Here is a 20290-nt window from a genome sequence, read left to right on the forward strand (position 1 = left end):
TTCAACGTGTCATACATTATTATCTAATGGCAATTATAATGAATCCCAGAAACCAAAAGAAGGGCAAGGGAGAGAAGCCAGATGGGCTTTCAATCTGAGACACGTCAAATAGTGTATCATTACATTCAGTTGTTAGCTTATCACTGATGACGTAAATTGCTCCTTCTAACATTTGCAAGAATTGATCTTATAGAGGTGTATAAAATCATGAGAGGAATAGATCGGTTAGACGCACAGAGTCTCTTGCCCAGAGTAGGGGAATCGAGAACCAGAGGGCATAGGTTTAAGGTAAAGGTGGAAAGATTTAATAGGAATCTGCGGGTTTACTTTTTTACACAAAGGCTGGTGGGTGTATGGAAAGAGCTGCCAGAGGAGGTAGTTGAGGCTATTGCAACATTTAAGAAACAGTTAGACAGGTACATAGATAGGACAGCTTTGGAGTGATATGGGCAAAACGCAGGCAGGTGGGACGAGTGTAGATGGGACATATTGGTCGGTGTGGGCAAGTTGGGGACAAGGGCCTGTTTCCACTCTGTATGACTTATTTTTATGAATTCTAAAGCATCTGGTAGACATGAGTTTTTCCAAAATATACATGTTTGCCAATGCAATGTATGTTTATGTTGGATGTAATTACTTTAGCATGTTGGAAAAATAGCATTACAACATACTTTTAAATAATTCTGGCATAGCTTTGAGTTAGATATTGAAATAAATAATTGAGGAAAAATAGGTCAAAAATACTTTTTTTTTTAAACCTGATTTCAGTCTGCTGCATGCAAACTTTAATTGCTCAATCTGACATTGGAATAATAATTGGCATAGCAGGTTGTGAATGTATAATTCCACACTCATACAAGAAGATGGGCAATCTTTTATAATTTTTTATTAATTGATAAGTGAAATGTTTTGTGCAAGCTGATGCCAAAGTTGCCTTACAGCATCATTACCAAACAATTACAAACAAAGAACTTTACTGCCTTTTATATTCCTTACTTATGAATTATAACACAGACAAGAAAATTATTTATCACATTCTGTAAAATAAAATCTTCTAAAGGATCAAATCTTTTTTTATGTAGGAAAGAACTGCGGATGCTGGTTTAAATCGAAGATAGACACAAAATGATGGAGTAACTCAGCGGGACAGGCAGCATCTCTGCAGAGAAGGAATGGGTGACATTTCGGGTCGAGATCCGAATCAGTCTGAAGAAGGGTCTTGGCCCGAAACATCACCCATTCCTCTCCAGAGAGGCTGCCTGTCCCGCTGAGTTATTCCAGCAATTTTTTTAAATTATTTGTAGGATGTGGGAGTCTCTGACAAGGCCATAATTCATTGCTGTTCTTAAATGCGGGACATCACTACTGTGGATCTGGTCAGACGTCGGCAATACTACACGCCCATTAACAAGAGATCACAGCCCTAGAATTCCAGAGAGTTTAATTGGTAATTGAAGTGCCAATGATAGTTGTTGATGATTTCTGGTTTTTGAGAGGCCGGAAGCCGAAGATCAGGTAGTTCAATCATTTCAAAGGCAGACACAAAATGTTGGAGTAACTCAGCAGGTCAGGCAGCATCTCGGGAGAGAAGGAATGGGTGACGTTTTCGGTCGAGACCTTTCTTCAGACTGATGTCAAGGGAGGGGACGGGACAAAGATAGAATGTAGTCGGAGACAGGAAGACTAGAGGGAGAACTGGGAAGAGGGAGGGGATAGAGAGAGAAAGCAGGGACTATCAGAGGTTCATACCACTGGGGTGTAAACTACCCAAGCGAAATATGAGGTGCTGTTCCTCCAATTTGCCCTGGGCCTCACTCTGACAATAGACAGAAAGGTCAGATTGGGAATGGGAGGGGAGTTGAAGTGCTGAGCCACCAGGAGATCAGGTATGTAGTTCAATAATTTCAGCAGATTCACAACTTGTGCCATATCTTTCTGTTCCGTTTAATGGAGGCAAATAAAAAATTTGCTAATATTTTCCATGGAAGTATATTTAAGCCAATATATTACAATGAACATGCAGAACTTTATAAAGAAGTAAGAACTCACAGAAGTTAAAAAAATGTTGGGGAATACAACTAACTGATAGAATCAAAAAGAAAGAGCCAAATTTACAGGACAACAAAAACTAAGACCCACTTCGCTGTGCGCCATCATTCTTGTTATTTGGTGTCTCCTGCATTCTAACCTCTCACAGACCTTGTTCTATTTTCATCTACACTTGTCCACCTCAAAACTTGTTTACAGCTTTTCCTAGTTATGATGAAAGATCACCAACCTGAGAAATATTGACTCTGTTTCTCTCTCCACAGATGCCACCTGATCTGCAGGGTATTTACAGCATTATTACATTTTCATTTATGGATAGAAAAAGTGTCTTAAACTGCAAAAACACAGCAAAGCAAGAACTGTTGTGTGTAGAAAGAAGGGTTCTGACTCGAAACTTTACCTATTCCTTTTCTTCAGAGATGCTGCCTGACCCGCTGAGTTTCTCCAGCATTTGGTGTCTGTCTAAAGCAAGAACTGTTTCTAACTAGCAGAGAGATAGGTCATCAAATGTGATCTTCTAAGAATGTTATGCAATATATAACTTTGGCATACAGGCAGCAGCTATCAACATTTCCTGAATTTCATGCATTAAAAAAACAAATCAAACCCCTGAGCTAAAGACTGTCTTGTGCAACATTTTGTGCCGTGTTTCAAAGGTTTGTAGTTTGATGATGTTTTTTCAATAAACCATTTTTAGGTAATCAAATATTCAAGATAATACATCAGAGCATCATCAACCATTCAAATCCCAAAATTCATTAAGGTGATTGACTATTGATCTGTTCATCCACAAAGATTCCAGATGCCCCAAAGTGCTCATTACAGTCATTCCCAGCAAGATGCAGTATATAATTAATTGGAGATGAGGGGAGAATGCAAGTTACCATGAAATCCCTGTTCCAGAAAATACCTAGCCTTCACCTGCCAAGAGAATTCCTTACTAACATTTTTATAAAGAATATTCTTTCAAAAAATTCTTTTGTGCCGATCGCCATATAATTGAATGTGTGAGATCATTTAATGTTAACCATACATCATATTCCAAGATTAATGACTTGCCGATTAATCAACATGTCAATATTTCATATAAAAAGGTTTCCTAACAATTGATAAAATTGGATTGCATATTATACTTAAAGTACTATCATTTTGCTAATCATTTTTATGGGTGCACAAACGCACTGTGAAGAACCCATAGTGGCTGGTCCCCAGGAATCTTCTTTGTCTGGCAGCTAAGTGAGACAGCAAGAAGGAAAGAAAAAAATTCTAAACCGAACATCTGTGGTTTATTAGCTTCGTTGACTTATTTACTTAAAAACAAAGTAAATGGAGTAAAGTGTTCAGGTTTTTATATATTGAGAGCCTTACCTCCCACCGTGACTGCATATTTTCAGGTTACATTGCATCATTTTGTCGTTTCTACTAATGATAAGTTTTTTTTCCTCATTGATTATAAAGAGTAATTATTACCAAAGATTATTAATCCGACAGTAAAATAAAATGAGCTACAGGATGAAGACTAAAATTGAATATAGTCATTAATAATTCAAATATAAGTAGCAGAAGTGCATGAAGCAAAAGACCTGCCAAATTGTCTTTTACATTAAAAAATCTTTTTAAAATTATTAGTTATCTGGTTGTTAGCAGCTGTTCGTGAGTTTCTTAGAGCTATATATAACATAAACCAAAAATCTTTACAAGTGTTCCTGGCTGATCCAGCAGGTTTCTGAGGCAGAATTGTTTTTCATCTTCATTTTAACATTTTTTTGTATTTTCATGAAAAATATTGGCAAGTTCATGTCACATGCCTCTATTAATGCGCAAAAAAAGAATAGTAATTAAGGACAAAAAATATATAGATTATTTAACATCATTATGAAATAATGGAATGGCAGAAAAGGCAATTTTACCGGTGAAGAAAAAAGTTAATTTTTGAAAAAACGTTTTTTAATGACATCTGGGAGTTTAATGAACTATCCAGGGAGGATGTAATTAGAAGGAGATAAATGAGAGAAAAATGCTGGAAATTTGAGATCAAAATGATACAGACACTGGAAATAAAACTGAGAATGTTTAAAATATTCAGTAGGCCAGGCAGCATCTGAGGTAACATTTCATGTTGACAACCTTCAGGAAAGGCTGATTATCTGAAATTGTTTAATCCAATGTTGAGTCTTAGATTTGTATCATTATCACTGTTCAGAAATTAGATGCTACCCTTCAGGTTTACATTGGGATTCTTAGCAAATGGTGTAAGAGGCTTTATTGGAAGGAGTATGTGGGTTAAACCTAATGAAAAGGAAAGGAGTGAAACGGGAGGATTTGCATCTCCTGCAGATACATTGGGAATTGCAATGAGAAAGGGACTGATCAAATTGGCATGAAAACGGGTAGGGAGATGCACTGAAGAGTTAACATTTGAAGCCAACGAAGACCAGATTCACTCAGGAATGGGAAGTCCCTCATGTAACTCCAGGTGAGGTTCATTTTCAGCCTAGACACTAATAGATTATTTCAAGGTTTTGCCATGAGGTAGAAATTATGAATATTTCATTGAGTTACAAAGATTGAATATCTTCATAAGTTATAGAAACAGAATTAGGCCATTAGGCCCATCAAATCTACACCACCATTCAATCATGGCTGATCTATCTTTCCCTCTCAACCCCATTCTCCTGCCTTCTCCCCATAACCCCTGACACCTGCACTAATCAAGAATCTGTCAATTTGTGCCTTACAGCACGTCCACCACAACCGTCTGTGGCAGATGTGTCTCACTTTTATGCATGTGCCGTCATCTCTCACAAGTGATGTCTCACCTAATTCTGTCACTTTCAATCCCCTGCATAACATAATAATAAACATAAGAACAGGCCAACTGGTTCTTGGAGCCTTCTCCACCATTCAATAAGATCATGGCTGATCTAGTCCCAGTACTTCCCTTGACTGCCTTGTGATTCGACTCTCTGTCAGTCTCCACTCTAAGTATACAGTTTTTAATAGATAAGAGTTGTGTTTGTGTGGTAGAAAGTTACAAAGATTCACAACACTCCACGAGAACAAACTTCCTTCTCCATTCATTAAATGAACAACCCCTCAATCTGAAAACATCTTCTCAGCATTCACCTTGTCAATCCACTCAGAATCTTGGAAGCATCAACAAGATCACTTTTATTATTCAAATTTTCAAAGCGCACAAGCCTGTTTTGCTTAATCTTCCTTTATATATCAACTCCTTCATCTCAGGAACTTTATCTGCATTTTAAAGCAAGTATATCATCCTTAAATATGGAGCCCAAAACAGAATGCAGTACAGGTGCAGTGTCACCAGCACACTGTAAAATCCTATAACATTATCTGGTCCTGTCTCACTGCTACCCAAACCTGACACAGGTTTGAAAAGACTAACAAGTGTGGGAGGGGGGGAAACAGGTTAGGCTTGTATTGGCTGGAGTTTAAAGAATGAGAGGAGACTTCATTGACACATACTGGATCCTGAATAGTGTTGTAGAAAAAGGTCCGGCAACTGTGTTCGTGCATGTGCATGTCTAAGGGTAAAGGTCTAGGCCTATTGGGTGTGCCTCAATGTAGCCAAGTAGGAGAGCAGAAGTGATGTGCAACTCACCTTGACATATCTTGCAGCATTGCTTCATGTTGCAGGGATTTGCACTACTGGAGAAGAATGCATGAGCCACTACTTCTTATTGTGTCCTTGCAGGCCTCTGCTCGTCATCAGCGAGTGCACAAGACATCCCTCCCATGATGCACCTCAGTTCTAAGGACTTTAATGTTTCTTTCAAAGATCTTAAAACTCCCTCCTTCCCTTGGACTCTCCCTTCTTCATGACAACCATAATGTTTGTTGTAGCCGTCGTGGGGAATGTGCCTTTTCGGGCTGACTCCTTGAAGTGAATGTTGTGCAGCAAAGTGCAGGCAATTGTGTTAATTGAGCCTGGTCTCTTTGGGAGTTTTGCAGGTCTCATTTTGGTGCATGATTTGGGGGTAAACCATCCTAAAATCATTTCAAATTCTATTTTTCTAAGTATGTTAAGCATTGAAATGTATTAGTGGCTGAAATGGCTGCAATCCGATCTCTAGGCAAATGAGACAAGATAGAACTTTGCGGCCAATACTATTATATACACTTTAGCTCCATCAAATGGAATGTTTGTGTATAACACTATTGAAACACTATCGGAATGATTTTGATATCCTTATTGATGGTCATTTCCATAGACATTGATCAATTTGAGGTACGCCATCCAAGAGATTATTATTAATGTTAGTAATAATGGTCTCTTGGATGGTCTATCAGAACCGTAGCTTTCTCAGGAGCATTTGGAGAAATAGAAAGCCTCTGTTGATGATAGAAGAGGCTGCAAATGCTGGCAGCTGGAACAAAAAACAGAACACTGGAGGAGGCAAATGGTGTAAGTTGCAAAAACGCTCACCAAATCCACCCAAAACTTCATCCTCAACATTGATGGTCTCCCAGTATCCACCTCCCCTCACATCCGGAATCTTGGAATCATCTTTGATCAAACCCTCTCCTTCGACAAACACATCAAACACATCACAAAGACAGCCTTCTTCCACCTCAAAAACATTGCCCGTCTCCGTCCATCCCTCTCCTCCACAGCTGCAGAAACCCTCATCCACGCCTTCATCACCTCCCGTCTGGACTACTGCAACAGCCTCCTCTATGGCGCACCCTCAAAAATCATCAGTAAACTTCAATACATTCAAAACTCCGCTGCCCGTCTACTCACCCACACCCCGATCCGTGACCATATCACCCCCGTCCTTTACAAACTCCACTGGCTCCCCATCCCCCAGAGAATCCAGTACAAAATCCTCCTCATAACCTACAAAGCCCTCCATAACCTGGCCCCATCCTACCTGACTGACCTCCTCCACAGGCACACTCCCACCTGCACCCTCCGCTCTGCTGCTGCCAATCTCCTATCCCCCCACATCCGGACCAAACTCAGATCCTGGGGGGACAGGGCTTTCTCCATCGCTGCTCCCACCCTATGGAACTCACTACCCCAAACCGTTAGAGACTCCTCCACACTCACCACATTCAAAACATCGCTGAAGTCTCACCTGTTCAGTACTGCCTTCAACCACTGAAGGTCACCTCACCTTCTGTCTCCGTTCTCTGTTCGTTTACTTATTTACTTATTTACTTATTTATCTATTTATTCATCTCCCTATGTTCTCTAAATCTCTGTAAAGCGTCTTTGAGTATATGAAAAGCGCTATATAAATAAAATGCATTATTATTATTATTAAGTTGACATTTCAGATGTCTAGATGCAGGGCCTTCACCCAAAATTTTGACTTAAACCTTTTGTCTCCACAGATGCAACTTGACCTGAGAACTCTTCCAGCTAGCCTCTGTTCATTCTGCCCATTGAGTCTTCTTTCTCTCAGATTACCTCAGTCAATGAAATAATTGCAACTTGAACAATCCACAGGTCTCCTGTATCAGTATATTCTCCTGGAAATTATGCATATAAAAAATATACAACAATATCAATATAAAAGTGACTTTAAATTATTTGATCTGGTACTGTCGAACAATTCCCAGGTAATTAATAAAACATTTCACCTTGCGATTTGAAAATTTTACATTATTACCAATTTTCTTCAAATGTGATGAAGATGAAGGGTGGCTCAGTGGTAGAGTTGCTGCCTTACAGCGCTTGCAGCGCCAGAGACCCGGGTTCGATTCCGACTACTGGTGTTATCTGTACGGAGTTTGTACATTCTCCCCATCCTCCCACACTCCAAAGATGTACAGGTATGTAGGTTAATTGGCTTGGTGTATGTTTAAATTGTCCCGAGGGTGTGTAGAATAGTGTTAATGTGCGGGGATCGCTGGCTGGCGTGGACCCGGTGAGCCGAAGGGCCTGTTTCCTCGCTGTATCTCCATACTAAACTAAACTAAAATGCTACTGTCCATAGAGAAAGCCAACAAGGCATACCGAAGATAGACACAAAAGGCAGTGCAGCGTAGGTTCATGAGATTGATCCCTGGGATGGTGGGACTGTCATAGGAGGAAAGATTGAACAGACTAGGCTTGTATTCACTGGAGTTTAGAAGGATGAGAGGGGATCTTATAGAAACATATAAAATTATAAAAGGACTGGACAAGCTAGATGCAGGAAAAATGTTCCCAATGTTGGGCGAGTCCAGAACCAGGGGCCACAGTCTTAGAATATAGGGGAGGCCATTTAACACTGAGGTAAGAAAAAACTTTTTCACCCAGAGCATTGTGGATTTGTGGAATTCTTTGCCACAGAGGGCAGTGGAAGCCAAATCACTGGATGGATTTAAGAGAGAGTTAGATAGAGCTCTAAGGGCTAGTGGAATCAAGGGATATGGGGAGAAGGCAGGCACGGTTATTGATTGGGGTCGATCACCTATGATCACAATGAATGGTGGTGCTGGCTCGAAGGGCCGAATGGCCTCCTCCTACACCTATTTTCTATGTTTCTATGTTTCTAAAATGCTGGAGTAACACAGCGGGACAGGCAGCATCTCTGGAGAGAAGCAATAGGTGACGTTTCGGCTCAAGACCAGAATAACCTTTGCTGGTTCTTCAGCCATCAAATCCTAAATTATTGACTACATACCAGCAAAAATATAACTGCCATTTAAATTTTCATTGCAGCGATGTAAATAAACATTGCATTTAATTTCAATCAATCTTTTAAACATCCTAAAATTTCTCTTACTTTCTGCCTCTGGAAAATTATCTTATATTTGTCCAGAGCAACAAATAGCATTCAGGGAAGTATTAATTCAGGAAGGTAAAAATCAATCTGAAGAAAGGTCCCGACCCTAAATGTTGCCTGTCCATTCCCTCCACAGATACTGCCTGACCCCTTGAGTTCCTACAGCACTTTGTGTTTTGTTTAGTCTTCAGGCAAGGATTGGTGCTGAAAACAGTGGACAGGTGTGTCTTTATTTTGTAGGGTGACGGAATCGATTATTTTCCTCACCAAGGGTTTTGGCAAACCCTATTCTGTAATAGCTGAGACTACTTGAAAATTGAAAATCATAGGTGACATACTCTTGGACATCAAAGTCCAAGCGACAGTGATAACTGCTTTTAGGTTTGAAACATCTGGTTTTGATCTATAAGGAAAGATACAGACAAAAACAAACAGATACCTGAGAATCAATAGTGGTCATCATTACATGCAAAGAGTTCATTTCACTCTTGCAGATTCAGCAGCATGAGTGGTAAATCAGGGCAATGATTCTGAACTGTAATGAATCAATCTCCAGAGTATAATTATCTCAGGATCTTAGTTAAAAATAATTACAGAATATTATTGAATTTTATTATATGAAAAAGGGCTGTACTCTAATAATGAGAAAGGTAACCTCATCTAAAATCTTATTAAAAATTCAAATTTTAAAATTAAATAAGATTTTAAATTTTAAGCACACGTTGGCTAAAAGTTTAGGTCGTGGAAGATGAATCGAAATGAAAGCCGTTGTGAGGTTCTGACATTTTGCTGTTAATTTAAAATGTAGCCACAAGTGTATTACAGAACAGACACTACGTGGCAATACCACCATTTCAATAACTTGCTTGTAAAGTGAATATGTTTCCTTGTGTTCAAGCTTTCAGATTAAAAAGAGGTATGGACACAAACATTCAAGAAAGGAGCCAATATATTACAATAACAAGCTGGCAAGAAAAAACAGTCTGTAATTACTACTCTGTTGAAACATGCCATTAGAGGCCAGCTGAATTATATACTTAAATTAACAATGATGTGGCATTTATCTTTCCAACTGCAAAAAAATATGCCAAATCCTCAAATCCTGCTTTGTGCTATCAGCTTTTTCTGCACGATGAAAGAATTCAACTCGGCAATAAATAAACACATTTTCCTATTTATCCTCTTTTTAAGAAGAGTGAATGTATTTTACTTTTCTCCACTGTTCTATCCTTCTCAGAAAAATAATCGGAGTTTTCTCAGGAGATGCCTTGGCCTTGAGAACCTCCAGGAAATTGTCCCAGGCTGACTTAGACCATCAAATTCCTGCTGGGTTTCATAGCTTACCATCTCATTCTGGCATAAATCCAACTGGGAGAGCTTCATATTTCCTGTGGCCAGCAGTGCACAGGCCATTACTCTACAGGGGGCTCTCACCAGTACAGCCCCAGCTAGTAGAGATTTGCATTCACTGTTATTGTGAGGCCTTCCATGGAAGAAGTTTTTCCTACAACCTCTCATATCATATCATATCATATCATATATATACAGCCGGAAACAGGCCCTTTCGGCCCTCCAAGTCCGTGCCGCCCAGCGATCCCCGCACATTAACACTATCCTACACCCACTAGGGACAATTTTTACATTTACCCAGCCAATTAACCTACATACCTGTACGTCTTTGGAGTGTGGGAGGAAACCGAAGATCTCGGAGAAAACCCACGCAGGTCACGGGGAGAACGTACAAACTCCTTACAGTGCAGCACCCGTAGTCAGGATCGAACCTGAGTCTCCGGCGCTGCATTCGCTGTAAAGCAGCAACTCAAGATTGCTTTAATCTAGCCAAACACAGTCAATGGAATATTCAGACAATGAATGGCCTGCTAGTAGCATGGCTACCAAAAGTAGTACTTCACAAACACTCAAGTTCAGATTTAAATTTAGATTAGTATGTTTTCTTACATACCAGGATGCAATAAAATTCCTAATTTGCATGAAAGTCAGAGAGAAAACAGTATAAACAGAGTTATGATAAATATAACAATAAGTAAACGCTGAGTGCAAAGATTGTAGGGCACTCTGAATAATACAAAAAAAACTCGAGTGCACTAAAGAAATAAACAAATGAGATAGAGTTAAGAGTTGGGATACATGGCAGCATCTCCGTGAAGTAACATGGCAGCATCTCCATGAAGAGGGTGTGGGAGAGATGGTTTCACTCATTGACGCTGAGGAGGGTTGACTCAAAGGATTTTTCCTTTTAAAATTACCACCACTAAAGTACAAAAGCATGAGAACATAAGTGGGAGTAGGAGTGGGTCATGTTGCCCTTGGGGTCTGGTGCTGGACTGCAACAATTTCATGTGTCCCTCAGGCTGCGATTGCATGGAGCAGCTATGAAAGACACACTGACCAAGGGCAGCAGAGGCCTCCCACTGGGCATTGCTGTCAATTCCACTGCATACTGAGCAAAAAGGGGGGCGTGGCTGCGTTCTGCAGCTGCGGCTCACTGGCAGTCTCTCTGTCTTTTTTTTGTTTTTGCCTTTGTTATCGTTTAAATGTTTCTTTTGATTTATTTTTAACTCTGTATATGTGGGGGGTGGTGGGGGGGTGGGGGAAACCTTTTTTCCAATCTCCTCCTCAACGGAGATGCGACCGTTACTGTGTTGTGTCTCCGTTCGCGCTACGGCTTAACACTGTGGAATCGGCGGCTTCCAGCTGGGATCGACCTTGAAGACTCCGGTCGCAGGGCCTGGACTTACCATCTCGGAGGCTTCGGCCGTGGGCCCTGCAGACCGCAAGATCGGGAGTTCGGGAGCTCCAGCTGTAGCAGCTTCGACCGCCCCGAAGTGCGAGGTTTGATTGACCCGCTCGCAGGCCCCTCATCGCCCTGCGTGGCTCGGCCGCGGCACTTTCCATCACCCGGTGGGGGCTCAGGACCTTCATCGGCCTGCTCGGCTCGGCCCTGCGACTTTCCATCGCCCGGTGGGGGCTTCAAAAGTCGGGAGCCTCGATCGCCTCGTGGCACCACGGGAGAAGAATGAGGAGGAGATAAGACTTTTCTTTGCCTTCCATCACAGTGAGGGTGTGCCTGGAGCAATCACTGTGATGGCTGTTTGTGTTAAAAATTGTAATTGTGTGTCTTGTGTTCTTTATTGTCTACTGCCAGACCCTGACGTGAGAGGACGCTGGCGCTATTTGTTCGCCGCTTCTCCGTCAGGACAGTTCGTTTGTTTGTTTTATGTCTTGACTGTTTTTGTAAAGCGTCTTTGAGCATCTGGAAAAGCGCTATATAAAATAAATGTTTATTATTATTATATTATTATCCATACCTGGTCATTTCAAGCTTTGTCTCTGGAAAATTACAAAAATTTTACTGAACCAGCAAGAGCCTTGTGACTTGGAGTGAGTGCAAGCTGAATACTGGCCCAGCCCATGTCCCCAAGTTCGAGCCAATGGCATGAATAGTCTCATGGTTGGCTACTGCACAAGTTTAGTTTAGTTTAGTTCATTGTCACATGTACCGAGAAACAGTGAAAAGCTTTTTGTTGCGTGCTATCCAGGCTATCCAGTCAGCGGAAAGGCTATTCATGCTAAAATTGAGCCGTCCACAGTGTACAGACACAGGATAATGGGAATAACGGATTGTGCAAGATAAAGTCCGGTAAAGTCCGATTAAACATAATCCAAGTGTCTCTGATGAGGTAGATGGAAGCTCAGGACCGCTCTCTCATTGTTCGCTGAATTCTCAGCCAGTTTCCCCATTGCTTGTCTCTCTGCTGCAGATGCTAGATGACTGGTCCTGAACTCTTGAATACACTAGCATTATTTGAATAGGGCAGCCAGCACTTGTAGATGATGCTCTGTCTGTCTCACCCCCAGCCTATTCTTCACTGGTGGGCATTAACCTTAGACAGGGTAGGAAAGCATTTCAGAGCAAACCTGACACAGTCATAACATATCATGAATCAGTGCGTCAGAGAACGTCGTGAGGCTTTCTCTATGACAGTGTTACTGTCTCTATAATAATAATAATAATAATAATAAGCATTTATTTTATATAGCGCTTTACCAAAAGCTCAAAGCGCTTTACAAAAACAGTCATAACATAAAAACAAACAGACAAACTATCCTGTGAGTGACAGTGAGACCAAAAAGACCAGATTAGAACTCAAGGTTATCAAATCCATTCTAGGAACCTGCCCCAAATGGCCATCCACAACTTCAGATATTGATCGTGGAAACCTCTATGGTGGACACGACAGTGGTCTAAATGTTCATTGTGGTTTGTACGCAGGTCAGATGATTATGTGACATGTAACAAAAGCAGATTGTGAGCTGTTGCGTACATTATAGATAAAATAGATTATGTTGTTTACTGGCCCAGTTAGCACTGAGTGATCTGGCCAACAAAAATTGGCCTTTAAGCTGCAATTGTACACTCAGCGAGAGCAGCCAGTTGTGGCCCCAATTCCACAGGTCACCCTCGCAAGCAAACAAATCAATCTTGAAGTGGCTGTTTGATTTGAGTGTCAGATAAACTCTGCAAGTGAATGTTTAACAGGAGTTACAGGGAAAGTGTCCCACAATTCTGCCTGCTGAGCCCCAGGAACACAACTAATCCTCTGACTCCCCAGGGATATTTACTGTTGTACACATTATAATAATAATATAATATAATATATTCCTTTATTTGTCCCACACCGGGGAAATTTGCAGTGTTACAGCAGCAAAGTGGATAGCAAGAGACATTCATTATAAATAAAAATAAAGATAAGGATAATTGTCATCATTTACTGTGGGTTTTTTTAAACTGTTACTGTTAACTGGTCTGTTGACTGGTCTGCTGGGAGCAGTGCTGGTTGTGCAGTCTCACAGCAGCGGGAAGGAAGGACCTCCGATATCTCTCCTTCACACACTTGGGGTGAAGGAGTCTGTCCCTGAAGGAGCTACTCAGTGCAGTGACAGTGTCCTGCATGGGGTGGGAGTCATTGTTCAGTAGTGATGTTAGCTTTGCCATCAGCCTCCTCTCTCCCACTGCCTGTACTGGGTCGAGGGGGCAACCCAGGACAGAGCTGGCCTTCCTGATCAGCTTGTCACTTTGTCACTTTGACACTAAGGATTCCGGAATGGATTGGACCCGATGTAGGCTCAGAAAACCTGGGTCAGGGTGAGAAAAGTCAGCCAGGGTCCCACTTGTATTATTTAGTATATTAATGTTAGACCATGGCAGGGTCATCTGTGTTGCAGCTCTGGGATTCTGGTGTTGCCATTCAGCAAGTTAACCAACAGCACTGAACCTATGACTTCTGTAGATAGACACAAAATGCTGGAGTAACTCAGCGGGTCAGGCAGCATCTCTGGAGAAAAGGGTTCCAAACCAAAACGTCACCTATTCCTTTTCTCCAGAGATGCTGCCTGACCCGCTGGGTTACTCCAGCATTGTGTGTCTATCTTCGGTATGGACCAGCATCTGCAGTTCCTTCCTACACACGATGACATCTGTAGGTGGGCATGGGAAGAATATATTAATGCTGATCTCTGACTAAGTTACATTATAAACGCATCGACATGAAGAGCCATATAAAGTAATCCTCATTGAAAACATTCTTTTTAAAAAATCATTTCTCACCATGAACTAAAGATTTTCTGACATTTCTCTTGTTATTCTATATCAGATCAGTAGAGGGCAATTCTGAGTTAATTCATCACTTCAAGCCAGAGGAATTTATCATGCTGGGAGACATTTGTTAACCTAGTTGCACACAGAGGTTCTTCATCAGTTTGTTCCAGTGCCAATTGTACCTGAAAATCTTGCTGCTACTTGTGCTGAAGCAAGCACTGTCTGCCTCTCCATTCAAGCCTTTTGCAGAGGAGTGCATCCTAATCTGACCTGCCAGTGACATTATAATCTCCCTGGAACAATGTCCTCTCTCAGAGAGGACTTCTCTCATCTCATGTTTTGTTCTACCTTCTCCTTGTCCTCCTCCCCCTGCCACACAGCACACACATTCTCTCCCCTCCTTACTGTCTCATTGTGAAGTTGCAGCAGGGAACTGCATACCAGTGACCTCGTCCTCAAGAGTCAAGAATATTAATAATTGTCACATGCACTGGAAATGGAACAATGACATTTTAACTTGCTGCAGTTAAATAGGTTCATTAATGCAATAACTCACATAACTTACATAATAATCAATAGTACAATAAATTAATAACCATAGAATGAGGTAACCCTAATAGTGCAAAAACTGAAGTCTGTAATGTAACCAGACACAGTCCATTTAAGATTATAATTGCTGAGGTAGTGGCTAGAGATGTAAAGTTTTCAAGAGCCTGATGGTTGCTAGGTAGAAGATTTTCTTGAACCAGATTTCCAGGCTCCTGTACCTCATCTCCACTGACTCTCTCCACTGATGCCCTGCCAATGAAAACAGTTTGTGAATGAAGGAACTGCAGATGCTGGTTTAAACCGAAGATAGACATAAAATGCTGTAGTAACTCAGCGGGACAGGTAGCATCTCTGGATAGAAAGAATGGGTGATGCTTCGGGTTGAGACAGTTTCGTAGATCCCTGGCTTTTCCTACCTGAAATCAAAATCAGCTCTTTGGTCTTGCTAACACTGAGAGCAACGTTGTTGTTTTGGCACCGTTCAGTCATTATCAATCTCCCTCCTGTACTCTGACTCATTTACATCATTATTCGTTCAACTACGGTGGTTTTGTTGGTGAATTTAAAGATGATATTGGAGATGTGTCTGGTTGCACAATCATGGGTATAGAGAGAGAAGAGCAGGGGACTTGAGCTCATAGCCTTGAGGTGGTCCTGTGTTGATGGTTATCGAGGAGGAAGTGTTTTTGCCAGTTGTACTGATTGTGGTCTGCCGATGAGGAAGTTCAGAATCCAATTACAAAGGGATGAGCAGAAACCCAGTTCTCCAAGTTTGAAGATAAGTTTGGAAGGTGATGAATGTGTTGTACCACCAAGCTACAGACAACAAACAACAGACTGACTGACATATGTGCTCTTATTGTCCAAGTAGTCCGGTGCAGAGTGGAGAGCCAGCAAGATGGAATCCCCTGTTGATTTGTGGTGATGCAGGCCAATTGAAATATGTTCAGCTCGTCATTAAGTCACGAGTTGATAGTGTCATAACCAACATCTCAAAGTACATCATCACCACAGACATTATTGTCACTGGTAATTAGTCATTGAGGTTATGTCACGTCCTCTTCTTGGGCACTGGTACTATAATGTCCTTTTAAAACAGGTGGGAGCCTCAGACCTGAGTGATGAGAAGTTGAAGAGGTCTGCAAAAACTCCAGCCAGTTGATCTAAAAAGTCCTGCAAGGTGCTGGTTCTGAATCCATATGATGTCACTGTTAATCCTGTGCATCCTAATCTTCTCGATTAACCTATCATGGGATATTTTATCAAATGCCTTGCTAAAATCCATATAGACAACATCCACCGCCCTACCCTTATCGATCATCTTTACCACCTCCTCAAAAAACTAATTGGAACTGGCCAGTTCTGAGACTTACAAGACAGATACATCAGCCACAGGCATATTCACTCAGCATAGACTCACAATCCATTAACTCTCAGATGCTGCAGTCAAGATACATATCCATCCTTATGTATATTGGTGATTATCATTTACATTTACTCTCTCATCTGTTAACAAGCTTTTGTTTTCACATACTAAATATCAAAATACCAATCAAAACCAAAAATACTGCTTCCTGTCAACTTTGATGAAGATCAATAAGTATGTGGTAACATCCAACTCACTCCTTCCACTCGCCCACTTGGCACCAAAGTCTCACTCAAAGTTCTCACGTTACATTCTGTTTACAATGCAGTGTCTATAGCAACCTTGTACACTAGCAGATAAATATTTGTTATGTACATCTTCTCAAGACGCACCCTTACAAGTACTCAATCTCCTTCCTGCTCACCTTTCAAGCAATTGATTAAAGCTGATTGACTCGTTGCAGATTAATTGCTTCTGACAGCTGCTTCCTATTAACAGTTCAATGATTTGCAGTTTAACTTACAGTTTCAAAAGTCTAAGTTCATATTTACCATTTTCTCACCAATGTCTGTCTTGTTGTGTGTCTTACAAGCTTTAAAGTGAATCCAATATTACACAGCGCCTCACATTACACCATGATGTTTCAGAAATAGTTAGTATTACAGAAAAGCTCGCAATTAACTTCTTGCAGCTAAATTAAGACAGCCATCCGAACTTATTAACAAGCTCAGGGAACTAGATCTATGAACATCTCAATGCAACTAGATCATCGACTTCGTGAACAGATCACAATCAGTATGAACAGGCAGCAACATTTTTTCCTTGAAAACCAACACAAGAGCGCTGCAGTGCTGTGTGCTCAGTCCCCAAATCGATTCACTCTTTATCCATGACTGCGCAACCATACAATGTTCTAACACCATTTTTCAATTCGCTAACGACACCACTGTTGAAGGTGGGCTTACAGGTAATGTTGAAGTATAACAATAACGTTCTCCGTGTCAGCAGATCAAGATGCTGATTGATGACTTTAGAAGAGAAGGGCCATATATGCACAAACCTGTCTTCATCGACAGGGCGGCAGTGGAGAGTCAACAACAAGTTCCTGAATGTGCAGGAATGCAGGAACTGTGCACAAGGGACAATTTACAATTTACAGAAGCAAATTAATCTTCAAACCTGTACGTCTTTGGAATGTGGGAGGAAACCGGAGCACCCAGAGAAAACCCATGTGGACACGGGGAGAACGTACAAACTCTGTACAGACAGCACCTGTAGTCAGGAACGAACCCGGATCTCTGGCGCTGTAAGGCAGCAACTCTACCGCTGTGCCGTTCTTGATATCAGACTGTTGAACAGACCTTTCATATGGCAAGGATGAATTCCAAATCTTCCAATCTACTTCAATGCGGCCCTTACACTTTTTAAAATCTGCATTTTCGCTAGCTGTAACATTATATTGTGCACTCTGTTTATTTTCTCTTTTGCATTTCCTGATGTACATGTGTGGTGTGATTTGCCTGGATGGCATGCAAAACAATGTTTTTCACCATATCCTAATACACATGACAATTATAAACTAATACCTGTTTGTGTGGATGTTGTATCTCCGAGAGGTGTATTATGGAGCCTTGTTAGATGTTGACTGCTGAGCCTTTGTATGTTTCCACTGAGATGGTCCCTATGGATGCCTGGGATGTGTATGTTGCATGTTCATGCCATCCACGAAAAAGTGATAGATCTAGAAAAATAGCTACTGTATATCACTTTTGATGCAGCAAAATGTTTGAAAATGCAGGGGTCAATCTTCAAAGTGAGTAGAAACATAGAAAATGGGTGCAGGAGGAGGCCATTCGGCCCTTCGAGCCAGCACCGCCATTCATTATGATCGTGGCTGATCATCCACAATTAGAAACCTGTGCCCAACTTCTCCCCATATCCTTTGATTCCACTAGCCCCCAGAGCTCTATCTAACTCTTTCTTAGTAGTGTGTGGAGCAGATTGTTAGTCTAGAATAGAGGGAAGTAGGGTGGACATATATAAAGGTTTTGTGTGATCGTTACATAACGTTGCAGTCAACATGAGTACAATCTGTTTATTCTGTGAGTGGACTGACCATCACTTCAGACCAAGGTGGCTGAAAATCCCACTGATAATGTAGTTGGGTAGATACCGTGCAAGGAAACCAGTACCAATATATACAAATGCAGTATCTCAGTCACAAGTGGACATTATTTTAGCAACTGACAGATAACGATCCAATAATGTTTATCAATTTACAGTTTTCTAAATCTTATCCTGTAAAGTGCAAGGAAATGTTTCCACAGTGTTGTTTAAAAGGCTTTAAGATAGGCACACCAACATGCTTGGAATGGAGCGATATGGATCATGTGCAGGTATATGAAGTTAGTTTACCTTGGCATCATGTATGTCAGTGTCATTGTGGGCTGAAGGATCTGTTCCTGTGCTGCACTTCTCTGCTCCAATAGGCAGTTCCAACAGGGTAGTAATATATTTGATTTTGCCTTGTACAATTTGCACATCTAAACCTAAACATTAAACTAAATTTCATATTGAGATGTGGTTGCTAACTATTCCATATCTCTAATTTCCCTCTCCCTTGACTCTGTCTGAAGAAGGGTCTCGACCCAAAACATCACCTATTCCTTCTCTCTCGAGATGCTACCTGTGCCGTTAAGTTTTATTCCATCATTCTGTGTCCATCCTCAGTGTAAAGCTGCATCTGCAGTTCCTCCTTACTAGATTTACTCGATGAAAGGCATGGATAGAGTGGATGTGGAGAGGAGGTTTCCACTAGTGGGAGAGTCTAGGACTAGAGGTCATAGCCTCAGAATTAAAGGAATTTCTTTTAAGGAGATGAGGAGAAATTTCTTTAGTCCGAGGGTTGTGAATCTGTGGAATTCTTTGCCATAGGCTGTAGAGGCTGTCAGTGGATATTTTAAAGCCAGAGATCGATAGATTCTTGATTAGTACAGGTGTCAGAGGTTATGGGGAGAAGGCAGGAGAATGGGGATAGGAGGTAGAGATAGATTAGCCATGATTGAATGGTGGAGTAGACTTGATGGGTGAATGGCCATAGACTTGATGGGTGAATGGCCTAATTCTTCACATATCACTTATGACCTTATGGCTAACACATCCATAGTTTCACTCATTAACCAGCATTCATTTCGCACGTTTATTTAAAGATAATATGTCTGGCAAAGCTGTCAATTATAGTCTACGTGTAGGAAGTAACTGCAGATGCTGATTTAAACTGAAGATAGACACAAAAAGCTGGAGGAACTCAGTGGGTCAGGCAGCATCACTGGAGAAAGGAATAGGTGACATTTCGGGTTACGACCTGAAAGTTTCACCTATTCCTCTTCTCCACAGATGCTACCTGACTTGCTAAGTTACTCCAGATTTTTGTAATTATAGTCTATCCGTGATTGCAATGATACTTTATATATACAAGTCAGGATGGTCTGAGACTCAGAGAGGCTTGGAGACAATAGTTCTCACATACATCCACTGCCCTCGTCCATCAGAAAGAGGGATGGACTCCACAAAAATTCTGGTGTTATTGCACTGTTGTAAACCCTGCAGCCACTGTACATCAGTGGTGTTGGGAAGTAATCTTTGCTGCAGTTCAAGTGCCAAAAAAGGAGACTGTTTTGTCTGGATGGTATTGGGTTTCCTGAGTGCTGTTGCAGCTGTGCAAGTCCAGATTCGAGGAGAGAATTGCAACACATTGCTCACATGTGTCATACAGACGGCAGAGAGATGAGTCAGGAGGGAAGCCACCTTCCACAGAATATCCAATCTCAGACGTGATCTATTAGCTGTGGCATTTTAGAGGCTGATCCAGTTGGATTTCTGATTAGCAGTGCCTCTCCATTGAAGGTGGTGGCTTAAGGTTCAGGGTGAAATGCTATTAAATATTGTGCAGAGCTCTTTACT

This window comes from Rhinoraja longicauda, chromosome 14 (genome assembly GCF_053455715.1).
Source record: "Rhinoraja longicauda isolate Sanriku21f chromosome 14, sRhiLon1.1, whole genome shotgun sequence".
NCBI classification, from domain to species: Eukaryota; Metazoa; Chordata; class Chondrichthyes; order Rajiformes; family Arhynchobatidae; genus Rhinoraja; species Rhinoraja longicauda.